At 45.3% G+C, this 25,478-nt stretch overlaps 1 protein-coding gene across 4 annotated transcripts in view; it reads left to right on the forward strand.

Moving 5' to 3' along the window:
* Positions 1–1,771: 1,771 nt before the first annotated feature.
* The window catches only part of CAB39 (calcium binding protein 39), a 175,531-nt gene continuing 151,824 nt past the window's right edge, over positions 1,772–25,478 (forward strand). The window contains exons 1-2 of one of the 4 annotated variants that reach the window (XM_086944067.1): positions 1,772–1,966; positions 4,271–4,470. The gene's annotated coding sequence lies outside the window, so the exon portion shown is untranslated. Of the gene's footprint in view, positions 1,967–2,060; positions 2,349–4,270; positions 4,471–25,478 lie in introns of those variants that run through there. The other 3 variants (XM_086944065.1, XM_086944066.1, XM_086944063.1) reach the window with 3 other exon arrangements.

Below are 25,478 nucleotides of genomic sequence, written 5' to 3' on the forward strand. Positions count from 1 at the left end.
TCATGGAATATATTCTCTGTTGAGAATTGGATCCTGCTGTTTGTCTCTCCGTTGAGAGTTGGAACTGTTCTTCGTTCAGACATTATAGACAGGTTTTGCAAAGAAAGAGGAAGCCACGATGATGCCTCTCTATTTTGTTCTCTTTGATTTGTTGCTATTGGCTGTTTGAGGAGGCGTGGTTCAAAGCCTCACGGGAAATTATGTTTTTACTAAATGTAGTTTATTTTTCATTGGCTGCTGTTGAGTCAGTATAGAAATTGAGTAAGCATAATCTTGGCCTCCGTCCTTAATAGAATCCAAAATGTAATGTAATGTAATGTAAATACCAATTTATAACGCGCGACAATCGCTCCAAGGAGCATCTAGGCGCCCAGAAAGGACCACCAGATGTTAGGTAGTTCCTACGCTTACTTGACCGAGACCCGAATTACACTAGGCTTTTGGCAGTCGTATCTTGTAGATTAAAGATCCAGGTTTTTAGGTGTTTACGGAAATCTATTTCTTTATCCAGTGATCTCAACTGGGGGGGGAAGGGTATTCCATGCTTTTGCTCCCAGTACCGCCAGGGATTTACCCCCTCGAGTTTTAAGTCTGAAACTTGGAACGGTAAGCAGGTTGGCCGTTGAAGAACGCAATGCTCTGGTTGGGCAGTATCTGCTGAATTTTTTCCTCAGGTAAGATGGGCCTAAGTTGTGGACAGCTCTAAAAGTAATTAGGAGTATTTTGAACAAGACCCTTTTTGTAATAGGCAGCCAGTGTAATGCCTTAAGGGCTTTGGTTGCAGATGATTTTTTCGGCCACTTTAACACCAACCTCGCAGCTGCATGTTGCACCATCTGAAGTTTGTGTGTGACAGCTTTATTTGTACCAGCGTAGAGGCTATTACAGTAATCGATGAAAAATCGATGAAAAGAAAAGAAAAATTCTTGTTGCGATAGCTGGAAAATGTTGTATTGTCCTCGATGTTTTGTTGCATAGCTCAGTCTTCTCTCTTTACAACTATTGGCTGAGAACATCCACATCTTGTACCACTTATTTAGTGGGCAGAGCTCCAATGTGAGTGCACCGACGAATTACTCAGTGATCGGCTCTTGTTCAATTCACACAGTTGCCAAAATCGAACTTGACTTCTTTAGTGCTCATTTCACTTACAATTTTTCAAACACGCATTTTACACTTCTTAGCTACTTCTTTGTTCAGGGATTCCTTTAAGTCCTAACGCACTTTTACGCATGTGAGTGACAGTATCTTCTCAGAGGGAGCTTCCAACCACCAATAGGAATCGAACTTGGAAGATCTCAGCCAATCATTGGCATAGCATATGTGGAGCTTGAGAACAACTGTCCGACACGGTAACGTGGCGGCCATCTTAGATTGGAGGTATTCCCTTTTACAAAAATAAAGGGTCCCGGATTGAAATAGTAACATAATACGATTTTATTCCATGCGCTTTTTAGAGTACGTGAAATAAGGGGCATTCGACTGTAACACATAACATTCAATTATCGTCAATACAGTAAATTACATTGTAGAGATTAGGAATCAAATTGGACGTACTGTGGGTCCCTAGTTTACCCAACTGGAACTGCGCTTTGTGCAATTTGTTTTTTTTTCGTAGACTACCGTGTTAAATTTGCAAATAATAGCGAGCATCTAATGCATTTACAAATACGTTTCTTTTGAAACTTTAATGCGAATACTTAATTGTATGCTCCTTTCCAGTGATGTTTAGAGCGTGGCTTGTTTCAGGCTTATTTTATATTTCTGGGGCTCGTTTGGGCTTGTTTTCAACAGAGGCTCTGCTTGTTTTAGATTTGAGACCTGGCAACACTGACCGCAGGCCGCAGCTATCTGCGGCCAGAATAGGCTGTACATCGGAGTGTGCCAGCGCCGAGGCCAGAGGCACCAGGACACATCAGTGACTCGAGCGGCTCCCATTAATGCTTTTAAGTAAACTTGCACCAAGGTAGGCTGAGTGTTACAGTCCCCTTCCCAATGATCCAGCAGCAACTTATGTGGCGCGAACTGCCAGTCGAAAGCCACCCGGGCTGTATTTCCGCAAGGGCGCGTCACCTCCTGCTCACCGACTTCAGCGACTCCCCGCCCGGTCCTAGGCTCTTTCCCTGCCCTAACCCCGTGCGGTCGCAGCAGCGACTGCTCGAACGTGTTACGGCACTGCCCACTTCCTCCACTCCTAGGTTATCTTCTCCGAGCCCCATATTGGGCAGGATTTGTTGCGAGTGGCCCTGTGTCCGCGCAGGGTTCAGGCTGACCGCCTGGGATTCCTGTCTGGCCGGGCTCTCCCTTCAGGCCTGCGCCTCCGTCCGGTCGGTCCCACTATGAGTTCGGTGAGTGGGACCAACTACTCTCTTGCCGGGAGGGAGGGACAGAGAGGGAGGCCAGGTCATTTAGTGCCCCACAGTGCCCATGTAGGGCTACGCTCCCTTTTCATTTTGAAGATGGTTACTGGGGAGGCTTAGCTTTTACGTTAACCCTGTAAAGGGGCAGAACTGCCGATTTTAGTTACTCGCAGACTCCCAGGCGTTCACAACCTAAGTTCAGGAAGGATTGTCTTCTCGTGAAAAAAAAGATGCCCCGTCCTTGGCACACTCTCATTTTGAGTTGGTTTGAATATTTGTATTATGTAGTTTACACTACCACTCGACATTTACTTGGTGTAGTCGCCGAAGGATTTCGGTCACTAATGCTGTACATAAGACCGTTCGCGTGGTACACTAGACCTGTGAACAGATAGACCAGTAACAAAAATAGAATAAACCATGAACAGTAGTGTTTATCAACATAGGTGCTGTTTTATGTAAGTGGGTGGTGAAGACAAACTGGAAGCATACATATTTGCAGTAAACGGTCTTAAGGAACGGCTGAACACCGAGATGTTGATGATCACACTTTTTTTTAGAGTCAGATGCTTCAGAGCTGTTTTTAAGTCCTGGAGTAATGTGTATATCCGCATTACTAGAGAAAGATTTCCTCTAAGATGAAATGGCCCAAATCTAGATCTAGTGCATATATGCTTTGGTGCCATTAGAAGATCTTGAATAGTGGATCTCAGGTCGCGAGGGGAGTATAACGAGTAATGGCGTTGCAAAGGTGCATTGAGAACAGGTGGTTAACAGTATTGGATACAAAGATCATTAACTTCTTAGTCTTTCTTCTCTGAGAATGGTTCTCTATTTATAATTGAAATGGTAATTTCTATGTCTTGGAGGAATTTTGTCCATGAGTGAAGCACATTAATTTGTTTCTTTAAGCCACTCACAAAATACTTCACTCAGTTGTTTTAGTAATAGTAGCTCGTGTATTACTGTATTGCTGTCCACGCCACAGCGAACCATCATTCTGATTTAGTGAGTTCATATCATTGGTAGTATCACTAGCACGCCCCGCTGCCTCTGCGTCCCCAGTTCGAGCAGCAAATAAGGGTGTCTTAAGTTGCCTGCAGATAAAGGGAACCGTTGATAGTGGGGATCTAGTACTTGTAGGGAAATGTTTAAGGGCAAGGAGTGTGCCTCGTGCAACAGTTAAACCTATCTGGAAACTTTTTGGTGTGCCTTCTCCCAGACTAATGGTAAAACAGGACCATTTGCATTTGATGATGGTAGGCATTGCTTGAAACCATACCATTCTCATTCATTCACTTGGACTTCACGATGGCATTGCATCAGATTATCGCAGACACATCATTTTAAGTCAATTTGTATATTCTCTTCTCATCACTTTCACGGTCGCTGAAGCGCTGGTAGAACATGGATGTACTCTACTTGTGTTAGGATTTTCGCTGACTGTAATCAAACAGGTTTGCTAAAATTGTATTTGATTGTGGTTTGTATTATTTTGAGGCACACTATAGTGGACTGTTGCTGCCAGGGTTGGAGTAGGTTAATGTTATGCTTAGTGATGGGATGTATTATTTAGCAGTTGTCTAGAACTTGTTATGAATATCCTGGAGCATTATGTGCATGGATGCATGTGCCAAAGGTCATTGCTGTTGTCACTGATTTAAAAAAAAAAGTTGTCAGTGCGTTACATGATATATATATAGTTGACTTCCTGCCTTTCATATTCATGCCGTTCATGCACTTGATTTAAATGAAAGAGCAAGTTGGGCCAGCATATCAAATGAATGGGACCCTTTTGCTATTTAAAATTACATAAGTCCGTAAAATAATGCCTCCGATATGGACAGTGGATTGATCAACCCCATCTATTTTGGCCTAATCAGTATCAATGCTTTCTTATTTCCTGGCAGGTGTAGGCTGCGTGGTCCAGGCGGTAGAGCACTTGCACAACAGCACTGTTGACTTCCTGTCCGGCAACCTTACTTGAGAAATTAACAGCACCCTTGTCGGCCAGTAGTGGAAAGTAACCAACAGACAGCAACGGCAAACTGGATCTTCTTTCTTTCCTGATAAAGGTCATACTCCATACCAACTGAAGCCGCTATTTCTGGTAGGTACGGCAGCAGGTTAACTGTGACTGGGCAGTTTGGGTGGTAGGAGGCATACTGTGATTTGTCCCATGACCAGCTGCTAGAATAATCTGACCCGGGTGTTGGTTAGGAGGAACACATTTTGTGTACTAGTCTCTTTAGACTGTCAAGGCTACAGGTGTCTGAACCTTTGTCAGGTTACTGTGAAGCTGTGATATAGGCTGCTTGCAATAAGTCTAACACTGGCAATTGCTCGGGGTAGCACTCCAACCTATTATTCTTTTGCTCCTTGCCGCCTCAGTTTGTAACCAGCTATATATAAATCAGTCTTGACCCTGCTCCAGTGTGAGCAATACAGCCCAAACTGCCAAGCCAAGTCCTCCCTGAACTAGAACACAAGGAACCAAAAACTGTTTGCCCTAGTTATGGGCTCATCAGCTGGGTACAGCGTTGTTTCAGTGACACTGTGAGCATGGGACCCATGTTGGGCATACCCAGGCCACTTAGGACGGTACATGAAACGCACACAAGGAGATTGGAGGCTGCTTGCAATATATCTATCCACTGGCAAAAGCTGTTCTTGGGTTGCTCGTGTTCAAATTCGGGGACTTTTTTGCTTGGCAGTTCGGACTGGACTGTTCCCATGAGGAACAGGTTCAAGATTGCTTTATTTATGGCTGTGTCCAAACTGAGGTGGCATGGTGAGCAAAAGAACAATGGGTTGGAGTGCTACCCGAGCGATTGCCAGTGGTTAGACTTCTTGCAAGTAGTCTCCCATCACCTTTTGTGTGTATCGGGTTCGAAAGCGAGGAAGTATTGAACATTTTGGCCTGCTTTGCATTTGTCAGGTGGAGTTAAGAAATGTCGGTCTGTGCGTTTTTTTTTTTTTCTACCATATACCCATGTAAGTTTGTAGTTTGAAACTTGTGCATCAGAAATCTCTATTAACACTCTAGTATAAGTCTCTTTAAGGCCACCTCAGTTTTTAATCCTGATGAAGAGGATCGCACTGTTAGAAATCTACAAGGCATGTTGCAGCATTCACAGTAGTGGCTTGTTGCATGTTTATGTGGTCTGATGAAATACGTTTTTGCATTAGTTTCCTTTATCATGATGTGATTTTTGATTGAATCGAGCTGACCTTGTAACTGGATCTTTAGATACTTGTTGATTTCGTTAGTGGCCAAAGCAGAAACAGTTTAAAGTTGCATATTCTGCATCTGTAGGATATTAATGAACTCTCCAAAATATGGCCCTCAGGATTTGGAACGCCTTGCCCCCAGAAACAAGACTGAATCCGTCCGCTGCTTTCTTAAAAAAAGAAGTGAAAGCAGTCTTATCTAGATTCACCTGAACTTTCTTATATATTCTTATGTGCTAGTCGCTAACTTTTACCAGGAATGTATTCGCTTAATTCATCGTATTCTTATGTATTGGTCAATCACATTTATGTGCCTTGTAAAGCGCTCTGATACCCACAAGGGTCTTGTTTGCGCTATACAAAACTGTCAAAATAAATAAATGACGGGTTGTTGAATTAATCAGGCCCTGTGCTTCATAAGTGAAATCTGCCTACAATATTGACTTTTAATTTTGATTTACCCCCTTATTAAATTCTATCCCATAATCACTATGTGAACAGCACCCTTCAAATAGACTAGGAATATTTATATTTTCCTTAATCACTGACCAGATTAGTTCTGCCTATGCACCAGTAAAGTAACCACATTAAAACTTTACCTACCACACAGCTAGAATCAAAATGTAATCTTCAGGTAAGCCTTTTAGTTTCTTGCATCTTGTGCTTAGTCAATTTTTCTGATTGTCACACTATATTCTGCTTGAACTTTTGGTGAAAAGTCTAGTGACCACTACAGCTATTTGAAAAAACATCTGTTAGGTCTTTGCTCAGTGTGCACGATTTAGTCGTGATGTTGCATCATTTAGGATCGTTGTTGCATAGTCTTGAGAGTGGATCCTGATGTTGGTGGTAGGTTGTCCCAACCCCTCCTTTCTTTTATAGGCTAACCAGTGAGGGTTCACATAGATAAACAACAAATACTTCAAATTTCAATGTCTCGTATGATGATTGGTCTTAGAAAATCTCATTTCTGCAGCTAGTATTATATGTATAAGTGCTTGTTTGAAAGACTATTTCTAAAAAGAAACTTGCACATGTTTGAGTCCAAGTTGAGTAGTGTCTGATAGTAATATAAAACATTCTAATCTAAACTTTGCGAAAAAATATGAAGCTGACATCTGTTGCACAAGCTGAATAGACCAATGATCAATAAGATGTTGATCCATCCAACAGAGTCGCTCTGAATGTTAGTTATGAAGCCTTCTGCTCTGTCAAATCAATGGAGTACAATATTAGAAACCAAATTCCAAGTTGCTATATGTGATAATTTGGAAGCCATTTTCAGAACGAAAACTTACGTCAATCTTTGTTATGAGAAGGCAGAGACACGGATGTCTGTTGGGGGATTTATTCTAGGATATCTATAAACACTGCCCAAACCACGTTTCATCTTTAACTTGTTTTACAGATATCTGGCCTGTTAACTGTTGTACCCACTCCCCAAAGGTGACACTTATTCAGGGTTTTCGGTTAGTGCATGCAGTTTATTGCAGCTGGTGATTCATTTTATTCTTAAATTGGCAGGTGGCACTTTTTTCCCGTTTTAGTCACACCTGCTGGCACAGCACTCCGAGGACACCAACGTAACTTTTCCCACTGGGCTGTTTTAAGATTTGCAAAATAATGTACCAATAATTTACAATGCCAACCAAGCATATTTAGACCGACAATAAAAAAATGTTTACCAGTTTGTAACATTGTTTGCCTTGGTTACTTCAGACGAGAACGTTAATTATTTATTTTTAGCCTTGAAAGTTGGAAATATCTTATCAGAGAGTTGGCTGAAGTGCTGGACTCCTTAGTACCCCATTTTAAACAATGTTTAGAGTATGATCAAGCTTAAAAAGGATATGTTGTCGTCTGTCCTTTCTGAAAATAATTATTGGCACCACCATATCGAACATGTCTGTTGCCATAGGTCTGATCTAATTTGAACAAAGGCAGTAGGCCAAACCATTTATTTATTTTTAGCACGTTTTAAATTTAAGGAGGTTAAAGGATTGATCGATATTGCATATTAAAACCAGTAAACATGTATTTTGTCACCAGTAATCTTGGACATTACTGCAATATTGTGTAGACCACCCAACCCCCCCCCCCCCACCCCCCACCCCCCCAGCTAGATTTTCACTGTGATAATCCTTGTTAGACCCTTGAGCTGTATATTTTTTTGCCAACTGTCATCTTATACATATTTGTAGTTTTATGCCAGCATGCACCATTGTTACTGTGTAGAAATGCTTAGGTTCAATGGAGCAGGATTGGATTTTTTCAGCGGGCAAGCGAAATCAAGGCCATAGGTTTAGTTGGAAAATTATAAATCAAATGCCTCTGATTTAATTAATTATGATTTTCATTAATTATAAAAAGCTATGACAAAGGCAGGGTCCTTTTTTGTGAGAAGCATATGTTAAAGTCAATAGGTCTTTAAGAGTGGATTATTATTAAACGGTTTGAATGCATGTAGACCGATATTTTATTACATGGAATCAAGCAGGTTACTGTAGTAGACAAAGACAATTAAACAAAGGCCGTAGCCCTGTCTTAAGGCCTATTTTATTTGAGAATTTTTATGTAGCGCGAACAAGACCCTTTCTGGTATCAGAGTGCTGTACAGTGGAAATTAACGGAGAATGTGTTTGAAGTAATGTGTTAAAACCTTTGATTTGACTTACCTTATTTTGACAACATATGTTAAAGTCTATGGTCCTTTTTTTTAGGTAGGTTGTTATTCTATGATAAAACCTGTACCCCAGTTTGTTATATGTATTCTGACAGCTTGGATGTGTTTGGTCTCTCTCCTCTCCCCACTTGCTTCCCCCAAATGCCCTCCACTGTCCTCCATGTTTCTTTTTCATGTATATTTTCCCCACTCCTAGGGTTCTGTGTTTTCTTGCTCGTGTGCTTCTCCCACTCACCACCATGCTCTGTTCTTCTCTTTCCCCTCCCTCTCTCCGTGCGATTTTCCCTTGCCATACTGTTGTTCTCTCCCTCATGTAATTCTTTGCCCCTCCTCATCTTCATTCGTTCCTCATTTGCTCTTCAATTGCCCCCCACCTCAAGATTGCTTTTTAGGTCTCGCTGATCCAACGCGCATGCGTTGATCTGCGAGAGTTAGTGGGACTTTTAAATAATGCTCCCAAAGTTTGCAGATCGGACACAGTGCATGTGCAACGGGCGCGCGCACCATTTGTCCGCCTGCAGCTTTGGGTGCAATTTCGCGGCCGCTTTGATGTTCTCCGTGAGCTGTGTGGCCACTCAGAACATCAAAGCGGCCGCGAAATGCTCACCATTTGTCACCCCTTCTTGCTTGTTTGCTTTGCCTGTGCTGTAAACCCAACAGGGGAGCGCAGCTCCCAGCCCGGTCCTGGATTTTAATCAAAGCGGCTGCGGAATCGTCTACTGAAAATCACGACTTTGTAAACTGCCTTTTAAATTCTTCTTGTTTCCAGACTTAATTATGTACAGTTTAGTGTGATGAACGCTGAAACCGCCAAAGAAAAAGTTCTCCAGCACAACAAATGCTACTATGAGACTCTTTCCATCCTAAATGTGCCATTTCCTTTCATTTTCTGCTCCAATCTTTGATTGTTATTTTTAACACTGCATTAGTCTTTCTCCTTGGTCTGTACAGCATACCATATTGTTTTTATTTTAATCTTTAAAACTCTTCATATTCCATAGATGCTTACACAGAAAGAGCTATGCTTGAGGTCTCTTGGTGCTTAGTATTTATGTTTGTGGCATTTGTATAGCGCCCGATCTGCCATTGGTAAACCATTGCTGCGCTTTCTAAATCTGCCTGTGCATCATTATCAAGTTCAGAACCATATATTTATATTTAACATTGATTGATCATTTATTTTTTTGCACAGTACCAAATATCACAGTTCTGCCATTTCTTAGCACTGTAAATAACAGATGTTATGATTACTTAACCTATAGCAATCAATGTAGCCATCTTGGAAGGGTGAAAAGCTGACTGCCTTGAAGCCTCACTGTGTTATGTTTATAAAATGTACGGGTAATGTGCGTATTTCCTTATGTCATGCCAAACCTTACCCTTGAAAAATCCTTGTTGTAAGTCTGCATGCTACTCTGGCAAGTAGCCGCCTGGACCGGTGAGTCTGTATCAGACCGCTCGGACACAGCTTTATGTACATGTGATTATTTTTTTTTCCTGCAGTTTTTATATTGCTCAACGTTGCTTCAAGGGCACTGTGGGGCTTTATAGGACCACCAGATTACATTACATAAGGGTAGTCCTGTCTTTAGGCACGTAGAGATTAAGCGATTTGCCCAGAATCACAGGTTGTAGAGCAGATGCCAGGACTCAAACCTGTTTCCTAGTTCTAAAGTCGGCAGCTCTGGTGTTTGGGCCACATCCCTTCAACTACTCTCGGCGTTAGGCCCATGCTATACAATACCCCAATAAAATCAAATTAATAGTATCAGCTGCCATAAAAGAGCCACTCTCTTCTTGGTAAATGCAGTGCATGTGTTAAAAACAATACAGTGGGGTTTGTATGAGGTGCTTAACTTCTAGAACCGATTAAACAAACCGCACCGTGAAGAACTGAGGCAGAGTTCCCTGGCAGCGGCTCTCACCCTGCGTGACCCCCTCACTGCTGGTGTGAAGTCACACTTTTCACAACGATAGTAACTGTTTTATGTAGCGTCGTTGTCTTGCTTCTTTGTAGCGTTTTGAGTTTACTGTACTCCTTTTACGGGCGTCAGGAAGAAGAGAACCGTGGCATGCAAACTGCTCTAATTTCTCTAGAAGGTGCATTAACCCACTGAGGTGCCTCGCCAGTTCAGGAAGTGAACACGTTTGGTCTGTTCCAGTAGTGAACTGTGAGGTCCGTGTTTACGCATTGGCGGCTAGGTGGCAGCCTGGCACCCCCTTGTACCCCCAGCTCTTACCCCTCTGCCTGTAATGACCTGCTCATTGTTGGAGTCTCTGGCCCTTGTCCTCGTGCGAGCCCCGCCCCTTCTACTCCCCCCTCACTTGTTCACAATTTCTGTGCAGAGCTGTGGCCTTGTAGCCAGATGTGCACTATACAAATCTCTCACACACACAGCAAGATTCACAGTTAGCGAATATAGTGACATTACAGTGTCTGCTTTTAAAGCTCGGGCAGGCCCTAGATTTCAAGGAAACCCACCTGCGGAAAGAAATAACGCAAGTTGCAGCTCAAAAACAAGCACTGGCACAGCCAATGGTAGGGCGCTGTCTACCTTTTGGCTTTGTCAATGCTAGCTTTCTTCTGTTTTTCGTAAAAAAATGATTGTCGATGGAGCTACACTGCACTATAATAATAATAATAAAAACATTTATTAACCGCCTGAATACACTAAAACAGTGCGTCTCCGCGCTAAGATGCGGTCCAACACCAAGAGCTGACAGCAGGCCACGGAGAGGAGTGGGACTCGGAGAAGAAGAAGCTATTCATCCGGAAATAAATGAGTCTTCAGTTTCTGCTGGAACCTGGATTCCGACGGCTCCATGCGCAATTCGACAGGAAGGTCATTCCATAGTTTGCTGGCCAGGAATCTAAAAGAACGACCTCCCATCCGCGTTTTATATATGCGAGGAATCGTGAACTGCATGCTGATATATCTCAAAAGTCGCCTAGGGCGATGGATGATTAGCAACTTTTGAAGATAGGCCGGACCCCTGCCATGTGCAATACGATGACTAAAACACAAGGCCTTAAACCTGATCCGTTCCCTCATAGGAAGCCAGTGCAGGCGCTGGAGTGCCCGTTTACCTGAAGACCTTCTCGGTAGCTTCAGCACAAGCCTGGCTGCAGCATTTTGAACGCATTGTAACTGGGGCAATCCCCTTTTACTGAGGCCACACAGCAGGACGTTCCCATAATCAAGATGGGACGTAACCAATGCGTGGACCAAAGTTTTCCTATCTTTCATAGGTAAGAGATCCAAGATCTTCCGCAGGATTTTCAAGATACCATAGCATCTCCCTGCTATCTTCCCTATGTGTTGGGAGTAAGTAAGCTTGGAATCCAAGAGAACACCCAAGTTCTTCAGTGTCCGAGGGGATCGGAGTAGGACCCAGATCAGTAGGCCACCAAGCTGATGACCAGATTGAAGGTGAAGGGCCAATCACAAGCTGTTCCGTCTTATTGCCATTGAGGCGTAGACAGTTATACTTCATCCAACTTGCTAATGCCGCAAGACACTCCGTGAACTTACCGGCCGTCTCAACTGGGTTGTGAGATAAAGTAACCACCAGTTGCGTATCATCTGCATATGATACGATATCCACCCCGTACGATTCCACCAGCCTGGCCAGAGGTTCCATGTAGAGATTAAACAATACCGGACTTAAGATGGAACCCTGCGGAACACCTTGGTTAAGAATTCGGGGAGTGGATTTGAAGGGGGGACAATGTATTTGGAATTGACGGTCCGCTAGGAAGGAGACCATCCATTCATATGCCGGGCCGGCCACTCTAATTTCCCTCAGACGAGCTAGCAGTCTCGGGTGCGACACGGTATCAAATGCCGCACTTAAGTCCAGCAATATCAAGGCGGCCGTCTGACCTTCATCCGCTTTCTGGCGAAGCAGTTCAGTGGAAAACAGGAGGGCAGATTCAGTCAAATACCTTGCCCTAAAGCCAGACTGGGAGGGATGTAGAAGCTGGTTATCTTCCACATAATTAACCAACTGATTGGTCACCAGTTTTTCCACCACTTTGGCACAGAAAGGCAGAAGAGAAATGGGCCTAAGATTATCCAGGTTAGAAATGCTTAAAGCGGGCTTCTTTTTAATTGGTACAACCTGAGCAAGTTTCCATTCCGCTGGTACTAGATTTTCTTGAAAAGAAAGGGAAGCCAGATTACCTATATAACTTGCTAGGAGATGTACATGATTCTTAAGGATCCTCGGTGGTGCCACATCCAGAGGGGAACCTGACTGAATGGTCAAGATTAACTTAGTCAGTTCCTCCTGTGGTGGGACCATAAACTCACTGAGCCCTGGGTTGGTATCCAATCCAATGACAATATCCCTGGCCAATGTTTTATCAGATGTTCCCTGCACAAAAGACACATAGATCCTCTCCACCTTATGTACAAAATGATCAGCTATGGATTCGCATGTTTCAGTAGAGATATGGTCTTTGGTCTCCGTCTTGGTGAGATCCGTAAGCTCCTTGTATATAGAGAAAAGCTCCTTTGAGGAGTTATCAGCGGATTCTATCCTCTCTTTGAAGAATAACCCTTTCGCCTTATTGATGCTCACCAGTATATAAGAATCATCTAAAGGCAAAATAATGTTTTGGGGCACACATTGCATTAGCAGCTCTGAAAGGAACTACTTTGCGTGCAGATGTGCTTCTTGTGACAGAGAAACATTCCATCACTCACGTTGGAGTTAGCCAATGGCTGCGGAGAGCTGACCTGTTACCCCTCGCTGCATGCTGTAGTGGTTGGAAGAAAAATGTGAATGACATGACAACAGACCATTGGAGGAAGAAGGGTGGCTGAAAGACCCTATAAGCAGGGCCATGTGAAGGTCATTTGAGGATATAATGTGAGAGCTAACATGAGGGTTATTTTAATAAATGCTTTAGATTTCACAGGAGTGTCTCCATCAGCCGGCCGATTAATCAATGTACTGGTACACTGCTCTTTCCCAGTGGCGATAGATGCAAATCGGAAGTGTGCCTGGGATTTATTGAGGCTTAGCAGCAGTGCAAGGTATAACTCGGACCAACCATCAAGGGGAAGCAGGGAGTCTGAAAACACATGCAACCACACACACAAACCCAACACACACACACACACACAACCACACACACAACCACACACACAACCAACCGTCAGTGCACACTTTCACTAAGCACAGACACAATCAGTCATCAGTGCACGCTTTCACCGGGCACAAACACCACAAGGCGTCCGTGCGCGCTTTCACCGGACATAAACACTACCAGCCGTTAGTGCACGCTCCCACCAGGCACACACACCACCAGACGTTGGTGCGCGTTTTCACCAGGCACACACACACCCCACCAGCCGTCAGTGCGCTCTTTCACCAGGCACACACACACCACCAGCCGTCAGTGCACGCTTTCACCAGGCACACACACCCCACCAGCCGTCAGTGCACACTTTAGCCAGGCACACGCACACCACCAGCCGTCAGTGCATGCTTTCACCAAGCACACACGCACACCACCAGCCGTCGGTGCACGCTTTCACCAAGCACACACACACCACCAGCCGTCAGTGCACGCTTTCACCAGGCACACACACCATCAGCCGCCAGTGCACGCTTTCACCAGGCACACACGCCATCAGCCGCCAGTGCACGCTTCCACCAGGCACAGACACCACCAGCCGGCAGTGCACACTTCCACCAGGCACACACACCACCAGCCATCCGTGCACACATCAATTGTTAACGCATACACAATTAACTATTGTAACAGCAGTATGGCGCACTTTACTTTTAAACGTATTCATTTAAAGCGTAGCATGCCATAATTGCTACAAAAATAGCTAAAACATTTTTTGGCCTACAATTTATAGATTTTTGTGCAATTGGTGTTGCAATATTTAGCAATGCCAATAGCTCAAACTTAATTAATCAGAGACCTATTGCATTGTAAATGCTTGTTAAAATTTGGGCTTATGCGCTAGAGTTTAAAAAAATTAATACGTTTTATTTACTGATCTATGTGGGGCCTGACACTTTGGATCAGTAAATATAAAAAAAAATTAAAATTTGAACCGAATGACAGCAGCTTCATTCCACAGACCTGCTCATTTGACATCAGGCATACCCCGTCTAGTAGAATGATGTCACTGCTAGCATTGATTGCGTTATCATGCCTTTTTTAGGTCTCGGCCTAGCGTACACTGCGCAGCCGAGATTTAATGTTAACAGTATTGGGTGCTTGAACCCGCCTCTCTTCTCCATTGGCTGGCTTCCTAAACGGAGGCCAGCCATTGGAGGAGAGGGGCGTCACTCCGTTAAAGCCCCACCTTTTTCCGATTCAGGGGCGTCTTTTTCGCTTCCTTCTTGTTTTCCTTCTCTCCTCTTCCCATTGGCTGGAATTTTACCTTCTAGCCAATTGGAAGAGGAGAGAAAGAAAACAAGGCCTCCGAATCAGAAAATTGCGCTACTTTCTCAGAGGCATTTATGCCTCGCCGAAAGATGGTGGTGTGATGGCGTTGTGCAGGTAAGTTTTTTGCTGTCTGTTCCCTTGTTGTGCGTCTGTTCCCTCATGCTTTCTGCCCCTCCTTGTTGTGCGTCTGTTCCCTCGTGCCCCCCCCCTCATTGTGTGTCTGTTCCCTCGTGCCGCCCCCTCGTTGCCTGTGCTTGCTCTCCTGCCCCTGCGTTACTTGTTGTGCCTCAGTGCCTTGCTTGTGATCCGGTTTTTGTGCCTCTGTGCCCTGCCCTGCTTGTGATCCGGTTTTTGTGCCTCTGTACCCCTCTGGCCCCTCGTTGCTTGTGCTTGCTGCCCCCTCGTTACTTGTGCTTGCTCTCCTGCCCCTGCCCCCTCGTTGCTTGTTGTGCCTCTGTGCCCTGCTTGGGATCCGGTTTTTGTGCCTCTGTGCCCCGCTGCCCCCTCGTTGCTTGTGCTTGCTCTCCTGCCCCTGCCCCCTCGTTGCATGTTGTGCCTCTGTGCCCTGCTTGTGATCCGGTTTTCGTGCCTCTGTGCCCTGCCCTGTGTGTGTGGCTCTGTCTGTGGCTCTGTCTGTGTGGGTGGGGCTCTGTCTGTGTGGGTGGGGCTCTGTCTGTGTGGGTGGGGCTCTGTCTGTGTGGGTGGGGCTCTGTCTGTGTGGGTGGGGCTCTGTCTGTGTGGGTGGGGCTCTGTCTGTGTGGGTGGGGCTCTGTCTGTGTGGGTGGGGCTCTGTCTGTGTGGGTGGGGCTCTGTCTGTGTGGGTGGGGCTCTGTCTGTGTGGGTGGGGCTCTGTCTGTGTGGGTGGGGCTCTGTCTGTGTGGGTGGGGCTCTGTCTGTGTGGGTGGGGCTCTGTCTGTGTGGGTGGGGCTCTGTCTGTGTGGGTGGGGCTCTGTCTGTGTGGGTGGGGCTCTGTCTGTGTGGGTGGGGCTCTGTCTGTGTGTGTGTGGGGCTCTGTCTGTGTGTGTGTGTGGCTCTGTGTGTGGCTCTGTCTGTGTGCGTGTGTGGCTCTGTCTGTGTGTGTGTGTGTGTGGCTCTGTCTGTGTGTGTGTGTGGCTCTGTCTGTGTGTGTGTGTGTGGCTCTGTCTGTGTGTGTGTGTGGCTCTGTCTGTGTGTGTGTGTGGCTCTGTCTGTGTGTGTGTGGGGCTCTGTCTGTGTGTGTGTGGGGCTCTGTCTGTGTGTGTGTGTGGGGCTCTGTCTCTGTGTGTGTGTGTGTGTGTGTGTGTGTGTGGGGCTCTGTCTGTCTGTGTGGGGCTCTGTCTGTCTGTGTGGGGCTCTGTCTGTCTGTGTGGGGCTCTGTCTGTCTGTGTGGGGCTCTGTCTGTGTGTCTGTGGGGCTCTGTCTGTGTGTCTGTGGGGCTCTGTCTGTGTGTCTGTGGGGCTCTGTCTGTGTGTCTGTGGGGCTCTGTCTGTCTGTGTGTGGCTCTGTCTGTGTGTGTGTGTGGCTCTGTCTGTGTGTGTGTGTGGCTCTGTCTGTGTGTGTGTGTGGCTCTGTCTGTGTGTGTGTGGGGCTCTGTCTGTGTGTGTGTGGGGCTCTGTCTGTGTGTGTGGGGCTCTGTCTGTGTGTGTGTGTGGGGCTCTGTCTCTGTGTGTGTGTGTGTGTGGGGGGCTCTGTCTGTCTGTGTGGGGCTCTGTCTGTCTGTGTGGGGCTCTGTCTGTCTGTGTGGGGCTCTGTCTGTCTGTGTGGGGCTCTGTCTGTGTGTCTGTGGGGCTCTGTCTGTGTGTCTGTGGGGCTCTGTCTGTGTGTCTGTGGGGCTCTGTCTGTGTGTCTGTGGGGCTCTGTCTGTCTGTGTGTGGCTCTGTCTGTGTGTGTGTGGCTCTGTGTCCGCTAATACTCTACTACTTTCTAATGCGCACCTATTTCCAATACCATTTATTTATGTTTTAAAAAAACCAAAAAATGAAAAAAATGCCATTTGCAATGCCAATAGCTCTAACTTTAATAAAGCATAGACCATTGCATTGTAAATGCTTGTTAAATGAATTGTTTTGAAGCTGATCCACATCCTCAAGGGGGAAAAAGACGGGCGCTATAAACCATCACCAAGAGAAATTGGCAAAGCCAGTAAGTACCAAAGGCCGATTTGTTGGCTTTGCCAATGCTTGATGTGAGTGTCATTTTCATTCGGTTTCTGCTCATGACCGTGTATTACATGGGGCAGTATGTCATTCCACTTCAACCATTGGCTTTATTGCCCTTTGAGTGACAGTATTTTGCCTTCTCACCTGTACACATTTGCCTAAAATTGTGTGTGCTTCAGTGCCTGGTCTTGTGCGCTGGTCACTTCGGTTTTACAATTTGTCTTCTAGGATACATTTGTAAATAAGCAATATATATTGGCTGGCGAATAGCTTCCATAATTCGGTACCTTCTTTATAGCATAGTAATGAACATCTTCAACCTGTAGTGTCCCTACCTTCCAACGGTGGTGTTTTATCATCTTCAGGTTCAAGGAATCTCTTAAGCATTTGATTATCGCCACTCCTATAGGCTCTCTTCTAGTTAATCATATGCACGAACCGATGACCTGTTTTTTTTTTCTTTTCACCCAGTGCCCATTCACATATATCTTCGATCCATATTTCAAATCTTGGCAATTTTGTTGCATTAAGTGTATCGAAGTATGCCTTTTCACCAATAGAAAGCCCAAGAGAACACATTTATACTGTTTAGGTCTCGTCCTACACAACGCGCCTGCGTTGCATAGGAGGGGACCTCATGTGATCGATTAGCTCTTCTCCCTCTATTGCAGCGCATGCACATTTGGCAGCAATTATCGGCGACAGCCGCTCCCTCCCACGAGTGAATCGCGCAGGCCCCATCCTCTCTCCTGTCCCCCTGCTGCGAGGCGCGCATGCTTGTTTATTCCATTAGCCCCTTCCCAGCTCATGTCAGATCGGCTTCTCTAATATCATTATTTCAAGGCGTTTCATACGTTTGCCAAGAAAGACGTCATCATTCTTTGATACTGTTGTATTACCTTTGTATGAAGGCAAGCAATATTATATGATCCTAAACAAACAGGGCACTGACGTCTTTGTCGCATAGCTGACATATTTCTCCACCTTCTTTTGTTCTCTTAATCAAAACTAGACGGTTGTAGCTTGCTTTCAAATAAATATCACAGTCCTCTGCTGATAATTCGCCCATACGGGATCTCTGTGTGGCGCATAAGCAAAGGCAGGCGCATTAGTGGCTGAATGTTTATTTGCCAGCACAGAGAAAGTTAATAAAAATGAATAAACGCCAGACAGTTTCCCCAGTGCACAAATATTGCTGGCCTAAAAGAGTATTATAGTAAAGCGCAATTATTTCTTAACCGTGCCGAATACTTGCACGCAGTAAATATTTTCTTTAATTAGTGAATGTGCACAACACTACCACCTAGTGTCTCATATTTAAAATGTTAGTCATTGTAGAGCGGATTCACAAACAAATATTGGAAAGTTCGTGTGTTTGGTGTTTGCATAGTTCATCATTATGCACATGAGAGGATGCACAAGGGTAGACAGAGCAAGTAGGATCACGCAACTTCGCACGCACACACACAGGCACATGTGGCACACGCACAACACACATGCAGGCACCCTTTCTAATAATACTTTACTGCCCCCCACAACACAGGTACAGGCACCGACTCAATACTACGTATTTACACGAACACACACATACCTGCATAGCTGGCAAGGCTCAAGTGTGACACTTTCACAACATTCCATATACTGGGATTTTTCAAGCCAATCCTACTTTTTAATGTATTCGGATGTTGGAGAAGGGTTCTCTAACTGTCAAGTAATTTGCCGATGCTTTTATAGATGTCCTTAATGTTGGCAGCATGTCATTGCCGCAGGTTACCTTGAACAATGCAAAATGAGTGAATTGCTCTCTCAGGGATGATGATATATGCAGTGTTTGTACACTGACATGGTAGGTAAAAGTAATATTGCTCCAGAGTAAGTTAACATTCACCAGAGTTTATTTTGTTTCGAAAGTGGTTAATTGCTGGTGCAAAGGATGCTCGTGGCCCCTTGTGGGCTCACCCACTCCCCCAGGCAGCCAGCAGCAAGCACGCCGGAAAAGCCACTTGGGCCAGCAGAGCTCTGTGCAGGGGTGCTGTCCGGGGACAGAGTGACCCATTTGGTTCCCCAACAACTGGGTGGAGCTAAACTAAGTAAGACTGGCCACTGGGCATGGAAAACTGCTTCAACGCCTTCGTGTGAGTAGGGTGCTGTGTGAAGTTTTGCATGGATTTTGGGATCCACCATTTGACTAGCTGAAACATACTAAAAACATGTTTCCATTTAGATTGCTTCTGTCTCAAGGCGCCTCGAAGCACTATACGCTATGTCACAGAATGCAAACACCTGCCTGAGGTTTTGATATCTGAATCCTGTACCTTTGCGAGTTGAAGCACTGCATGGGATCTTATTGTACCCGGCAACCCTGCCTGCTGACCGCCCTAAAGCAGGGGACTGGACGGCAGGCAGCCCCATCTCAGGGTACTGAGACGGAGCCTGCACCATCACAGGGTACTGGGACGCAGACTTCGCTACTAGAGAGTACTGAACTTCAAGTATGCTTACAGGAGGGTACTGGGATGCAGACTGCCCTCCTGCAGAGTACTGAGACTGAGCCTGCACTATCACAGGGTACTGGGACGGAGCCTGCACTACAGCCGGGACTGCACTGCGGACTGCTGCTATGAGGCTGGGCTGGTGTGTGCCTGCACATGAGTTTGCTAGGCACAGCACTTGGATCTAAAGCCCGGTGTAGGCACTCAATTCATGCTGCCTGCAGGGGGCTTCTCTGCACCTCTGGCCCGGGTGGTGGTAGTTAGTGCGCTGTGCGCGGGTTGGAAGGGGTCGTCCCATGTATACTTAGGTTCCACTGATAGTAACAACCTGAAGCTAGGCTGGCGGGGAGAGTTCCTATAAACACCTGGCAGGGGCCTACAGTACAACAGGCTGGTCTCGGGGCAGTACACTCCCCACCACCTCCCAGTGAAGACGGCCATCTTTGTGCACCAGTGCCCCCAGTACAGCGTAGCAAGGAGGCCAGGGGCTCTAGTGCAAGCAAGGAAAATGGCCCTTTTACTGCTTTTGGGGGTAGTAAAATATAGCAATGATCAAAGTTCGATGGGCTCTGGGCCCTGGTGTACTGCACCAATGGTAGCGACAACCCTCAGTACCCCTGCGATGTGGCCTGCAAGCTACCGCCTTCTGCACAGGTGACGAGTGCACGTACTGCAGCACCACGGTTAGTACTTTCACCTAAAAACCGCTGCCGCAGTCCCAGGTAATGCCAATGGGATGGGCTCAGCCATGCAAGCAGGGCACAAGTCCTAAACCAGCATTGGCATAGCCAATAGGTCTCACCTTTGGGATCTTATAACTGTTTAGCCATGCAACAGTTGATGTTGTTGCTCCAAGGATATTGTGCTAGATAACTAAACACTTATAAGATTCCAAAGGCGAGACCTATTGGCTATGCCAATGCTTGTTTTACTTTTCCTAGGAGTAGAGTGCAACTCAAAAAATACCAGGTGCTATTGAATTTCCTGCAACCGTCTGTTAACCATTTCATTCTTGAATGTGAATAAAGGTGTCCATACAAAATGTATTAAGCATGGCAAAAGGGCATTAGATCTCGGCAGGTGTCTGGGTAGAATGAGTAAAATGTATTTATTATCAATGGGGCGGAATACACCCTTTGAAAATATTGATCTTTGTCTGCTGTGCTGTATGTGTTAGATTACTTGCAAACATTTTTCCAGGGGTTGCATTGTGTGGTCTGTGGTGTGTCAGAGGGCCGCATTGATGCCAGCATGGTGGGAGCTGGGCTTGGTGGGGGGAGGAGGCTAAAGTGGGCTCTATTGCTAGCTTGGGAGATTAAAGCGGAAAATGGAAGTAACTAGATAGTTTTGAATTGGGATGAAATACAATTGTCAATGTGAAACCAGAAAACCTGGGATCAATCCTGGCTTCTCTACTTGACTAAATTATGTGACCCTAGACAATTGTCTGATTTCACTTTGCCTCTTTTTTTCTGCATTATGATATGAGAGCACTTTGACAGGGCTCGAAAAATTCACTGGACCACTTGCATTTGCGAGTCCGATTAATTCAGGACCAGCTATTTTTAGGTCCTACTCACCCTTTCTGGCAGAGTAGGAAAACAAACTGACACCTTACCTCTGCCTCTGAAAGCAGAGGAAATGTGACAAGATAGCAAGATTTAAAGGCATTTTTATTTCTCACAAAGTAAATGAGCAATAACAATGCTTTTAAATCTTGTTAACTTGTCACATTTGCTCAGCTTTCAGAGTCCGAGGTCAAGTGCATTTCAGTTAGGTCAAGGAGATTTTGTAGGTTACTAGACCAGTAGGTCTAGTGCATTTTTTAATGATTTTTCGAGCCCTGTTTGAAATACATGAGTTCAGGATATTCACCGTACAAATCATTCATTTGTGTTTGATTTAATAAATTATAATGGGTGTCTGTGCATAATAACAACCCTGACCACCCAGAAGGTTCTGTGTGACAACTGACTTGCCTCTTGGTTCACTGTTGGCATTGTTGTTAGGGTGGGAGGAGGTATGAATGTTTATACGATCAGTTTTTAAAACTATCAATTTTAAAAATACTTATTAATGGAGTGATATACTCTGACATACTAAACCGAAACACATCTGCATATTAAGGAAATACTTTTCAAAATAAAAATATAGACTTTATCATATTTTTACACTTTTATTGCAAAATTTCTTTGAAAAACTGCTTTTCTTAACCCCTTCCATGCTCATGACGAGCTCAGTTCGTCATGAGGCACGGTTGAGCTGTGCTTATGACGAGCTGAGCTCGTCATGAATAATGGACTTTAAAAAAAAGTCAGCACCGGAGGGGAAAACCCTTAGCAGCCAAGGTGTTAAGTAATGTGGTGCAAGAAATGAAGTGAAACTGGAGCTTATAAAGCGCGTGGCTACTCAGAGGAGTGTCCTGGTGCTGCTGGACCAAGGTACAGAGAAATCGGGGATCTGGAGCCCGCACACTAGGGCAGGGCATAGTGGTTAAAAAAAGCTACGTTTTCAACTGTCTGCTGAAAGCCTTATTTGAGAGACACCTTATTTGCTTCTTCTTTTACTTCAGGTAGTGTAATTAAACGCTTACCTTTATTTAACATCTTTTGAATTCACTGCTCAATCAAATAAACAGCAGCACAGTGCAGTCTTTCACTTGGGTGCCCCATTTGATGGTCAGGAGGGCTGCATGTGGCCCCGGGTTGTACTTTGAGTATCGCTTTATTAGATCTAGTGCTGTGCTTTTCTGTTGACCACAGTGTTAATTATGTACTTTGGCTACTGTGCTGTCTCCTTGTTTTGGTCAATAGTGCCTGTGTATTGGATGCATAGATGCCCTAGGGACACTAGTGAAGCGTTAAATTTGTCTTTTGTGTTCGCTTTGTCACTGCTGCAGTTCTGTATTCTGTTTATTTCAGGGCTGGCTCTGTCTTTTGTCTCTGATTTGGCATTTTTAATGTTTCTGTAGGTTCATTACAGAGCCGATCTTGTAGGTGTGGTCTGTATACAGGTTGTTGGTTACAGCACAGACCTAGGTAGATGGAACTTACGGCGTGGAGGGCCATCCTCAAATAATAAAATATACAGTCTGTGTTTACAGGCTGAAGGGAGGGAGGAGGGTGGTTATTTTGATGAGGGGAAGGTTTTGTGTACAGTTTTGAGATTTAGTATTCTATGAAAAGGTGCATCATAAACACTTCTATGAATTGGAGGAAGATTTGGGTTATTCTTATGGACACTTGGATTGCTACAGATTATGGGTCCATGTATGGTAATCCAGTTTGCTAGAGTTTTCTTTTGTAGGACATCCGGTCTTGACTGGCAGTGCCTTGGATGCAGTGCGTTATGAGCTGCTGGAGATGATTGGCTTTTCAGCCAGATAGAAAGGGGTACGGTTTGTGATGACATTTTAGATAATGGAGTTGGTCTTTAAACTGGTTTGGTCCGGTAAGTGAATCTTTCAGGGATATATAGAGGGCCTTTGGGTCGGCTCTGTTCTGCCATTATTCTGTCTGAGTGTCACTTAGTCTCTTCTTCAATTCACGACCGCGAACTGCTTGAGGTAATGGTTCAGTCCACATCAGTCACTTGCTCTCTTATCTCTTGCCCGGTGGATGACAGCATTTTCTGATATTATGTGTACATCCATCTGAAAATGTGTGCGCTTCAGTGTCTGGACTTGTTGGCTAGTCTTTTAGTCTTGAATTTTCTCCAACTTTTTTATTTGAATGTTTCTTAACACCATCACTGCTTGAGATCTTCCCCTCCTGTCTTGAGGGTCAATGTTAATGGGTGTGGTCATGCTCATGACGAGCTGAGCTAGTCATGAGCATCGAAGGGGTTAAGGGAGTACAACCAAAGGGGCTGATGGACGGAGTGTTGAACATTGCAAGCACTCGCCCCCAGTCAACCTATCTGGGTTTAATCCATCATCATTCTTTAGCTCGTCCCGGCACCTCAGTTCAGACATGGCCATATGCAAATCAGTCTGACCCTGTGCCTCATGGGAACAGTCCAGCCCGAACTGCCAAGCCATGTCTTCCCTGGACCGGAAAAAAGCATCCTGGGACCGGCTTGTGCGTAATCAGCTGTCATCAGCCAGGCTAGCTTGAATCCAGTGGCAAAGTGAGCAAGGGACCCACCTCTGGGCATACTCTGCCAACTTAGGGTGAACAAAACAAAACCAAATGGGATGATGGACGGAGTGTTGAAGATTGTAAGCACTCACCCCCAGTCAACTGATCTAGGTTTAATCCATCAGCATTCTTTAGCTCACTCCGCCACCCCAGTTCAGACATGGCCATATACAAATCAGTCTGACCCTGTGCCTCATGAGGTGTAGTACAGCTCTCCAAGCAGTGCCAACTGTAGCTTGGTTGCTGCTTATTTCATCTGCAGCATGTGGCACTTCCTCTAAATCAGGATCCATTACCTTATGTTGTTGTTCATAGTGTATCATGGTTTACCCATTCCAAGAGATGACCAGCATGTTGGTTCTAAATGTGGCAGCCATGTTTGAACTTTAAAAGAACATTGTACTGTTTACAATACCTCTGCAAGATAAGCAACCACTGCTTTTTAGGTCGAGCCTAGACGAAAGCAAAAGCGAAGCTTTTGCTGTCTAGGGCTCGACAACTTATGTTATCACTTTGGGAGGAATGTGGACAGCAGACTAACGCGCGCTTCTCCTGCCGGAGATTTGACCTCGTGGGCGCGCTTTGGCGCCTTGGCTGCTTGTAACGTGCATCGCGGTGTGCGCGTGCGTCAACGCGTCTGGAAGTTAGTGAGAAGCCTTGAATTTGTTGCAGTTTCATTCATGTGTAACGTGCATTGCCGGGCGTGCGCTACATGGTCAGTTTCGTGTTTTTTTCTTTCTTCAAAGTGGCAGCTTATAAAAATGTGCATAAAATAATAAAATATGCATGGGTGGAGTGGCCTGCAAATGCGGGACCGCTCAGGACAAGCATGCAGACCCACTCACCGGGCTGCTGTGTCTTCTTGGCGGCATTCTTGCAGGCTTCGCAGGCGACGCCCTGTAGGCGCTCCTTCAGTATATGTGAGCCCCTGCAGAAACAAAACTCGCCTCTCCACTTAACCCGGGCCCCTCCTGGGACCCAGGACTTCTGAGAACTACAACGGCTACGGCGGGGCTCTCCCTTCCTCTCTGGGAGCCCCACAAGAACGAGCACACCAGCCTCTTCCGGCCGCGTCCCAGGCCCCGCCCATGTCACGGGCAAGGATGACTGACTTACAGGTTTCCCCCCCCCCCCCCCCCTTCCTGGTTGCCAGCCCCCCACCATCCGGGCCGCAACAGTGATTTTTTGCTGCTCCTCTCAAATACTCTCATGACATCTGGTAAGTCCACAAACTTTCCCCGATGTTTTTCTTTTACCTGCATTTTCAAACAGTACGAAGGAAGTTGTGAAAATTGCACACAAAAATACGGGCACGTTCATTTGTGAGTGTGCAGGGAATTGGAAAGTCTATTGCAAACTAAAAACGTCATGATAGCATTAACAAGACGGAACTCTTCACCTTATAGTCGGTTGTTTGAGATCGCTGAGCAATATTTCTTTTTTGCCTTCAGATTTATATAGCGCGAAGTTGACCCGAAGGTATCAGATCGCGTTACAGGAGCACCACTCACGTTAGTTACACAAGGACACAGTTATTTTTGGTAGGCTTTGGGAGATGAATTGATTTGCCCAGGATGAGCTGGGATGGTGCAGTGAGCTAAAAAACTGTGATGGATCAAGCCCTGATCTCTTGACTGGGTAAGAGTATTCTGCATCATTCAGAAACTCTGTCCATCACCACCCCCTTTTTTTCAAAATCGATTTTGTCCACACTAAGTGTGGGAGGGTATACTCAGACGTGAGTCCCTTGCTCATTGCACCATCAGGACACGAGTCCTCCATCCCCCACTGAAATAACATTCCACACAGGAGACAAGATCGCCATCTCTTTATTGAAATCTACACCCAGGTCACAGGAGAGGAGCGCCTGATAACGGATTGAACAAGCATTTGCAATGCAATACTTCTCGCCTTTACGCAAGTTTAAGCTTTCGGCATTGCAAATACTTACATTACAATAACTTTTATTTAAGTATTAATTCTTAAAATTAAAAGCCATTTTTATTTGTAATATCAATAC

Source organism: Lissotriton vulgaris, chromosome 11, assembly GCF_964263255.1.
Source record: "Lissotriton vulgaris chromosome 11, aLisVul1.2, whole genome shotgun sequence".
NCBI classification, from domain to species: domain Eukaryota; kingdom Metazoa; phylum Chordata; class Amphibia; order Caudata; family Salamandridae; genus Lissotriton; species Lissotriton vulgaris.